This window comes from Zingiber officinale, chromosome 3A, assembly GCF_018446385.1.
Source record: "Zingiber officinale cultivar Zhangliang chromosome 3A, Zo_v1.1, whole genome shotgun sequence".
NCBI lineage: Eukaryota > Viridiplantae > Streptophyta > Magnoliopsida > Zingiberales > Zingiberaceae > Zingiber > Zingiber officinale.
The window spans coordinates 1972583-1981365 of NC_055990.1; the positions used below are offsets into that span (position 1 = coordinate 1972583).

At 41.4% G+C, this 8783-nt stretch overlaps 1 long non-coding RNA gene across 2 annotated transcripts; it reads left to right on the plus strand.

Annotated features, from left to right (window-relative positions):
* Positions 1-1689: 1689 nt before the first annotated feature.
* On the plus strand, positions 1690-3073 carry LOC122050984. 2 transcript variants are annotated; one of them, XR_006131290.1, is made up of 4 exons: positions 1690-2350; positions 2431-2516; positions 2591-2695; positions 3010-3073. It is a non-coding gene; the product is annotated as an uncharacterized LOC122050984 (long non-coding RNA). The 2 variants fall into 2 exon arrangements; XR_006131291.1 differs by having other exon boundaries at positions 1690-2345.
* The last annotated feature ends 5710 nt before the right edge of the window (positions 3074-8783 follow it).

Sequence of the window (8783 nt, forward strand, 5' to 3'; positions counted from 1 at the left end):
AGGCTGGTGAGCTGATTGCGAAGTAGATCCCATCTAGCGAGCTTGGCTTCGGACGTTCCTTCGTGCAACTCAAGGAACTTCTCCCAAAGTTCCTTTGCCGAGTCGTAGTTCCCGATCCGGTTGACTTCTTGTGGCGGAAGAATGCTTTGCAGATGGTATTCTGCTTTGTCGTTCGCCACGTAGTCGGCCTATTCCTTTTTCGTCCATTGATATTTTTCTTTACCCTCTGGAGCTACAAAGCCAAATTCCATTATTAAAATTAATTCAAAATCAGTTGTAAAGAATACCTGCATTCGCTTTTTCCAGGTAGCGAAATCTCCTTTGAATTTCGACGGGTAGATGCTTGGTCTGGCCATTATCTTTGCTTCGATTGGCGGTTAGTCCTCCTAAAGCGCCTTGGCTCTGATACCACTTGTTGGATTGCGGCGGCCAGCTAGAAGGGGGGTTGAATAACCTGAAAATAAAAAGCACAACCTTTCTCGAACTTTCTTAAACTAACACTTGCATAAATTAAGAAAGCAATAAATTAAAAACTGAAATGACGAGGCACAGAAAGATTTACTTGGTTACAACCGGGGAGGTTGTTAATCCAAGGAAGATGTCGCACTAGAATATCTCCTTCAGGTGGAGAAGCCTCTTACAACAATGACAGCGCAAAAAAACAGAAGCTAAACTACAACTGGAAGCGCACAAGTGTTGGAATTACAATTTCTGAGTTGTTATTGTTGAAAAAGCTTCTGGACCAAGGCTATATTTATAGTCTTGGTCGGGGAGCCCTGAGGGTTCCGGGTGCCCTGGGGGGATAAACTTTATCCCCGAATGTTCAGATCGAGTCAAAACTCGATCCGGTCAAAAAGTCAACTCCGGGCGCCCGGAAGGGTTCTGGGCGCCCCGGACAGCTCCGGGCACCCCGGACTGTTCTGAGCGCCCCGGACATCTCCCGACACCCCGGAGGGAAAAGTCAACCCCGTTGACTTTTTTCAATCCGGGTCTTCTGCTCGCTTGGGTGATCTCTGCCATCCGGAATAAGTCTCACCCAAACCCAATTTCCGATCTTCTCGAGCAGGCTTCCGCTCCGGTTTCTCGTCCCTCAGAATCGCCGCGTGCTTCCTTCTCGTCTGCCAGCATACTCATCCGCAGTCTTTGTCCCTCGGTCGCACCCCGTGCCGACCTTCTCGCTATCTGCGTCTCTTGCTCCTCGAGCAGTCTTCCGCTCCGGCTTCTCGTCCTTCGGAACCACTGCACGTTTCCTTCTCGTTCGCCGGTGTACTCGTCCACAGCGCCTTATCCCTCAGACGCACCACGTGTCATCCTTCTCGCTAGCTTCGTCTTCCGCTCGACTATCTGTGCTCCTAAGTTCCTGCACACTTAGACACAAGGTTATAAACATACAGGACCTAACTTAACTTGTTGATCACACCAAAACAACCTTGGGGTTCGAACAAATATGACACCCAAATAATAATTAAATAATAAGGTTATTTGAAAAATAATCTTATTGAAATTTTTAGGAATTTTTATAAATTTTCTGGAAATTTTTCAGAGCTCGTATGACGAGTTTAAAAGGATGAATTTGTAGGTTAAGTGAAAGCATGTTTGGATTACCCTTTAAATGGGAGTTGATTGAGAAATTAACTTAGGGTTTAAATAATTAAACCCTAAGTATTAATAAAGAAGATTAATCCTCATTTCCACCGAAACCTATTCTCCCGAGCCTCTCTGTTCCCTAACCCTTCTCCTCATCGCCGATGCCGACATCGCCGGTCACCATGCGTCGACACTGCCGACCGCCACGGGAGTCAGCCTCCTTCCTTCATTCTCCGGTGCACTCGAGGGGGGTTATGCCCTAATTTTGCCTCTGCCATCCGCCTCCCTCTTCCATCTTCCGATCTCGGCGCGCCTCTCGACCGTTGGTCATCGCTGCCCGATCACCGACACCTAGTGTCCTAGCTATTCTTCCACCATCTTTGTGTGCCATGATGACTCGATTGGAGACATGTCAGCTGCCGCACTGTTCCGATTTCGTCTCCTCCTCTTTCAGGTGAGTTTAGGACAACGACTTCACCAACCGTGTGACAGCTGTTGACTCGCTGATATTCTTTCTTTTCCGAGTTTTCTTTCTCTTCCACTGATTACTTGAGTTCGTTCGAGAAATTGATCACCTCCCGGAGTCGTTGTTCCTGTGAGGTGGGATCTACGATCTGAGCCCTAGACTCAATCTTCTTCCAATGTACCTCTGCACATTACGGCTCCGATCACCAGATTCTGGTTCCTCTTCCTCGCCGGCAAAGATCGGCAATAGATCCTTAGAGTGGGACAGATTTTGGACATAGAATCAGATTGAGGTAAGGTTCGTATTAGATTAGTAGTAGTTTAAGTTTCATTTTTATATTGGAATATAGAGATTTGATGCTTGACTAGCCATTTCAGCTTCGGTCAGTCATGTTTGTCGATGAACCACAGCTCTAGCGATCCAGTTTTGGTAGTAAACACCTCCGATCGTGTTCCACCAGGAGGTACTTTGGATTTGGATAAGTTTGGATAATGGTTTATACTTAGATGTAATGTTATTCGTTTGTACTTTGATTAGGAATGTTTTCATTTGGAGGATTGTACAGTCACCTAGTTCTGACCATTGGGATCCTATAATGAACATCCCCGGCTATGAGTCGATAAAGGAGCAATTCGAAATGAGGTAAGTTGTGTATGGAGATTGGTTTGTATTATGTGGATGAATTATGCATGTTTAATTCATAATGTATAGTTGTTGATGGAATTAAACATGATTGGATAAGTTAGATTGTTAGTTCATGTTTTGTTGGATTTGAAGCAGGTTAATAAGAAGGGTTAACTAAATGAATTGGATTAATTCATAAGAAGATTAGCTGTGAAGGAAATGTTGGATTATTAAATGGAATTAAAGTACAATTTCCTAATCAGATTTGGATTAGGTCTAGCTATTTGATTTATGATAAAACTTAGCTATACTATATATCATGTGATTTGCAGGACGTTGATTCGAGACAAGCATCTCGATCTGGGATTTGTTCCGATACGAACTACTGATTAAGGCGGGTACTTCTTGCTTTATCTCTTTAGTACTGTGACCCTAGTGCATGAGCTTTATGTTCAGATAGTTGCTGTATTTATCTTGACTCCACTCTTATTTTTCCTGCGCTTGATACTTTCATTCAATATTTGAGCTACTCGTTTCTATATCTATACAGTCTCTCGTTGTTATCTATGATATTTAGCAGATACCAAACACCAGATACTAGATGCTAGATTCTGGATATATAGATACCAGATACCATGTTTACTTATTTTGACTACTATTTATTCATGTTTCTTATTGAGCATGCGGCTTCATGTAGCATACCTGATTTCTGTTATATATATATATATGATAACTGTTGCATTGTTTGCATCATGTCATTGTATGCATTACCGACGACTTTGGCTCCCTTGTGGTTGAGAGGGTCGTTGGCCTGAGCCGCACGCTTGGCCACTCATGGGTAGTGGTAGCTGGAGCGTGCTGCTTGTCCTGTCGTGTCCCCCCCCCCCATACTCATGGGTAGTGATAGCTGGAGTCGCGAGCAGCAGGGACCCCCGTCACAGACATAGCTATTCAGCTACTATGCAACTGTCCCCACTACCACTCAAGAGTAGTGGTAGTTAGAGTGATGTACAGTCTGTCATTGTATTGGCCTCTCGACCATAAGGGGCCGTGGTGCAAAAAGGTGTGTGGGGTGACCATCCGTGCATACGTTGTTACTATTATACCTGTTGCTGCTGTTGTTTACTTATGCTGTTATTGTTTACTTATGCTGCTGATGCCTACTTATGCTGATATGCTCACATAGGTTGAGATATATACTTGAGGTACATATTTAGACATTGATTTACTTATTGGTAGTATACCTCACATGATGCTCTTGTAGTTATGAGCAGTATTGTAGCAGGTATGTATTATTTCCGACCTTACTAGCCTAGGATATGGTTTCAGGTATAGACATTTAATATGATATCACTTATTATCTGCTATATTCCCTACGAGACTGTATACCTTTGTATCTCTAGTTCTTTACTATACTCATGCACTATTTGTCTATTACCCGTTGAGTCTTTATACTCACCACCCCGTAAATTGGTTATTTCACCAGGTAGCAGGTAAAGGGTTTATGGAGTCGCCTGGAGGTCCTGTCCGCCAGTCCCACGTCACATTCGAGGACGATCTTATGATTTTGGTATTCCTTACGCTATTTGTATTTTGGTTTTGTACTTGTTCTTGTATTTATGTATTCTGTTATTTGGAGTATTGTTTGTGGTATCTTGTATTTGGTTTGTTAATATTGTGTCAAGTCGAGCCAACTCGCAGTTAGTTGTACGGTTGTTTTATGTTCCTTATTTTGTGATTTTCGCTGTGTTATGTTTCAGCCATGTGGGCTGCTATTAAAATTGTGTGGTTGTGTTGTTTATCCAGCTGTGTCGGTTGTTGTATACTACTGATGAGTATGTCTGTGGTTATATGTACTTATGCTTCATATTGTCATCGGTACAGGGGAGATGTTGCCGAAATTTTATCGGCAGAGACTTCTCTGAGGGCATGACACCATGGATAAGATTTTTCAGGGGCTATAAAAAAACCCCTGGAACTAGGAAATAGACAACAACTCTTGTAATCATTTCTTAGCAACTGTCTGAGCTTTTCAACGAGTGTAAAAGACTTCTCCGTCTTCAACGAAGGAGATTTTCATTTAGTGCTTTGATTGGTCTTGAATTAACAACCACTTAGCTGGTAACCAAGTAAATCTGGTGTCTCCTCTTTAAGTTGTTATTTTCATTTATTATTATAGTTGCTTTTAATCAAAGTTGAAAGAATGAGAAATGTTTTTATTTATTTATTTAGGCAATTCACCTCCTCTTGTCAGCCCTAATTGATCCAACAAAGTTAAGTTAGATTTTTAGTGGTTGGTTTAACTTGGATTAAATTCAAGTTTAACTTTGGGTTAATCAAGTAGACAGTTTTTGAATAAATTTCTAGGATGTGGTGAGTCACACAAACATCATTAGAGTAACCATGTGCTTCGAGATTTTTTAAATAATTCTGTCTAAAGAACTTAATACAAAACTTTGGTCTAATCAGTTTAGATTGGTAATAGATAGATTCAGTTAGTTTCACTAAGTCAAATGTACCAGGTCGAACACAAATGATTCTTCTTAGACATGCATAAATAGAGCTTCCCTAACCTATTATCATCTCAAACTTTTTTAGTACTATTTGCTAAGTTAAATTAGTCCTTAATTTATTTAATCCTAATTACCCTTACTGGGTAAGGTATTATTTTGGAGGTGATAATTAGTTTGGTGTCTCCTCCTAAATTATTGAACTTGGGTTTGTTTCAAGTTTTTAGTTTATGTCGATTTGTTTTATAATTATAGTAAACCTGATTATAACTTGAGTTTAGATTGAATTTGTAGTAATTTGATTTAATCTTAGTTTTTTATTTGAATTTGATTTCATTTTATATTTTAAGTTTAGATTTGAATTAGTAGATTTAGATTTTATTTTTGGATTTGAGTTTAAATTATTTGGTTTATTTTGATTTAATTTTAGGTAGTGGATTTTATTTTTAGGTACATAATATTGATTAAATCCTACTTACTTGGCCAGACAAGCTTTTGGAACCCAAATCTTGGTTGAGTTGGTTGCCAATGATATAAATGATTTATTGGTTGAATTGTACTTGTATCTAAGTCCAGATTTATTATACATAGCTCGTTGTGATCCGAGTATCATATCTAGATACTTGGATCTTGTTGTGAATTTTCCTAAAAGTTCTTTTAGTTTAACAACTTCATTTTTCAATTTGGAATTTTCCTTCCTAAATTTTGTAACTTGAGTTTGTTGGAACCCCGTGGTAGTTTTGATGTGATCAACTAGGTTAAGTTAGGTCATATTGTATTTTGTGTCTAAGTGTGTAAGAACTTAGGAACATAAGAAGTCGAGTGGAAGACGCAGCTAGTGAGAATGATGACACGGGAAGGGAGCCGACAGGCTCAGTGCATCCGAGGGATGAGTGCTGCAGAAGAGTACATCGGTGGATGAGAAGGACGTGTGTGACGTTCAAGGGGCGAGAAGCCAGAGTGGAATCCTGCTCGAGGAAGAAGACCAAAAATTGGGTTCAGATGAGTCCTATTTCGGTTGGTCGAAATCACCTAGGTGATCGGAGTAGCGAAAGAGCTAAAATAGAGCTATGGAGCTGCTGGAGACACCTTTAACAAAAGTGGAAGGCGTCTTTGCGACCTTCAGGCGGAAGACGCCTTCATCAGGCCTGAAGGTGTCTTCAACCAACCATGGAAGGCGCCTTCCAACCCACCATGGAAGGCGCCTTCCAACCCCATGGAAGGCGCCTTCGACTAGGAATTTAGCTATTGGCAGTGGATAAACGTTTATCCATTGCTGCCTTGCTGGAGGCGCCTTCCACCCTATTGAAGGCGCCTTCTAGCCACGGATAACTTTTCCCAGGGGCTATAAAAAGACCCCTGGACCTAGGAAATAATCAATATCAACTCTTATTTTAATTTCCTAGCAATTTTCTAAGCTTTCAACGAGTGTAAGAGGTTTCTCCGTCTTCAACAAAAGATATTTTCTTTTAGTACTTTCATTGGTCTTGGATTAACAACCACCTAGGTTGTAACCAAGTAAATCTTGTTCCTCATCTTTTAAGTTGTTATTTCCATTTATTATTATAGTTGCTTTTAATTAGAGTTGAAAGAATGGGAAAGGTGTTTGTTTTATTTTGACAGACAATTCACCCCTCTTGTCGGCCCCGCTGCGCTAACAGAGTTGGATTTTTAGATTAAACTGGTTTAGTTGTTAAGCTTGATTTTAATTGTTCTTTTAGATTTTGATTTTCCTTAATGAGTTTATTAATTTGGATTTCTGACTTTGCTGATTTTCTATCTTCTGGCTGTCTTGGGTTTGTCCTCTTTCAGCTTTAGGCACTTGTGCTTGTAGTGTCCTTTCTTGTTGCACTAGTATCATGTGTCATTGGCTTTGTTGCTATTGTAGTTGAACTTTATCTTTTGTAGATCCTTCTTGGAGAAATCCTTCTTTTTCCTAGTGAATATTTGTCTTACCAAGTTCACTGGGTGTTCTTCAGTATCTGAATCTAAATAAGATCCAGCTTCTGGTTCAAGCTTGGTTCTGGACCTAGATTTTGTATATGTGCTTGCAAGAAGAGCGATACTTTTCTCGGTTGGTTTGGAGTTAGTTTGCTCGTATAGTTCTAATTCGCAAAACAACTCGTCTGATTTTACTTTGAAAGGTTCCTAGAAATTTTATAGGCATCCACAATAGATGCTCATAATGCATTCCAAGGAAATGAGTTTAGGGCGTACCGTATAACGTCTCGGTTCTCCATCTGGTGGCCAATTGTGTGGAGTCTGTTGAGGATGTCCTTGATCCTCACATGTAGTTGATTAGTCATCTCTCCTTTAAGTACGCTGTGGTAGATTTGATGTGATCAACCAAGTCAAGTTAGGTTCTGTTGTGTTTTGATATCCTTGTGTCTAAGTGTGCAAGAACTTAAGAGGACAGAAAGTCGAGTGAAAGACGCAGTTAGCTAGAATGATGGCATGGGAGAGAGTCGACGGGCTCGGTGCGTCCGAGAGACGAGGTGCTGCCAAAGAGTACACTGGCGGACGAGAACGAGACGCACGACATTTTCGAGGGACAAGAAGCTTAAGCGGAAGTTTGCTTGAAAAAGCCGGAAAATAGGTTCGGGTGAACCCTATTGGATGACCGAAATTACCCAAGCAAGGGGAGTCAGAGCGGAAGACCCGAACGAAATGTCAATAGGAAGTTGACTGCGCTCCGGGTGCCTGGACTGGGTCTGGGCACCTGGACCGCCCGGACCCAGGGCACCCCAAGCCAGCGCCTTGGTCACGGGCTAGACCTGCTCGGTCCAGGCTCCTGGACCAGAAAAGTTATCGAAAATATAATTATCGCGATCCACTACGACGAGGATAAAATTTTATCCTCACCTAGGCACCTAGAACCCTTCCAGACACCCCGATCATGACTATAAATACATCCCTAGTCCTAGAAGCTAGACATAACACTTGTAATTGATCCTAATTAAGTTTAGCTTTGTAGTTATGAGTTTTATCTGCTGTAAGAGGCTTCTCCGCCTGAAGGAGACATTAGTGAGCTTTTAAACGTCTTGGATTAACAATCCCCTGATTACAAATCAAGTAAATTGTTGTGCCTCTTTTTCTTGTCTATTAATCAGTTTCTTTTTATACAAGTGCTTTATTTCCAAAGTTCCGAGAAAGGTATTTGTTTTTATTGTGTATGGATATTCACCTCCTCTAGTTAGTAGCCAAGGGAGAAATAATTGGTATCAGAGCGAGGTTCGCTTCAAGAGGACTAACCGTCGATCGAAGCATAAGAGATGGTCGGACTGAGTATTTACTCACCGAAGTTCGAGGCCTCCCCATGAGCATCAGATCACCCTGACCTACTCACCCCCTACAAGTATTCGATCACTCTGACCCACTCAGAGCCCCACACAAGCATCCAATCATCTTGACTTGCTCCGGGCCTCCCCACAAGCATCCAGTCACTCATGACCAACACTGGGTCTACCCTCAACTTCATTCAAGGCTACCCCATATGACATCTGGTCTGTACCATAACTCCGATACCATTTGTTGTGCCAAAGGATGTGCACATATCTTCATAAATTGTTGCGCAAAGAAGGGGGCAACATCTCTCA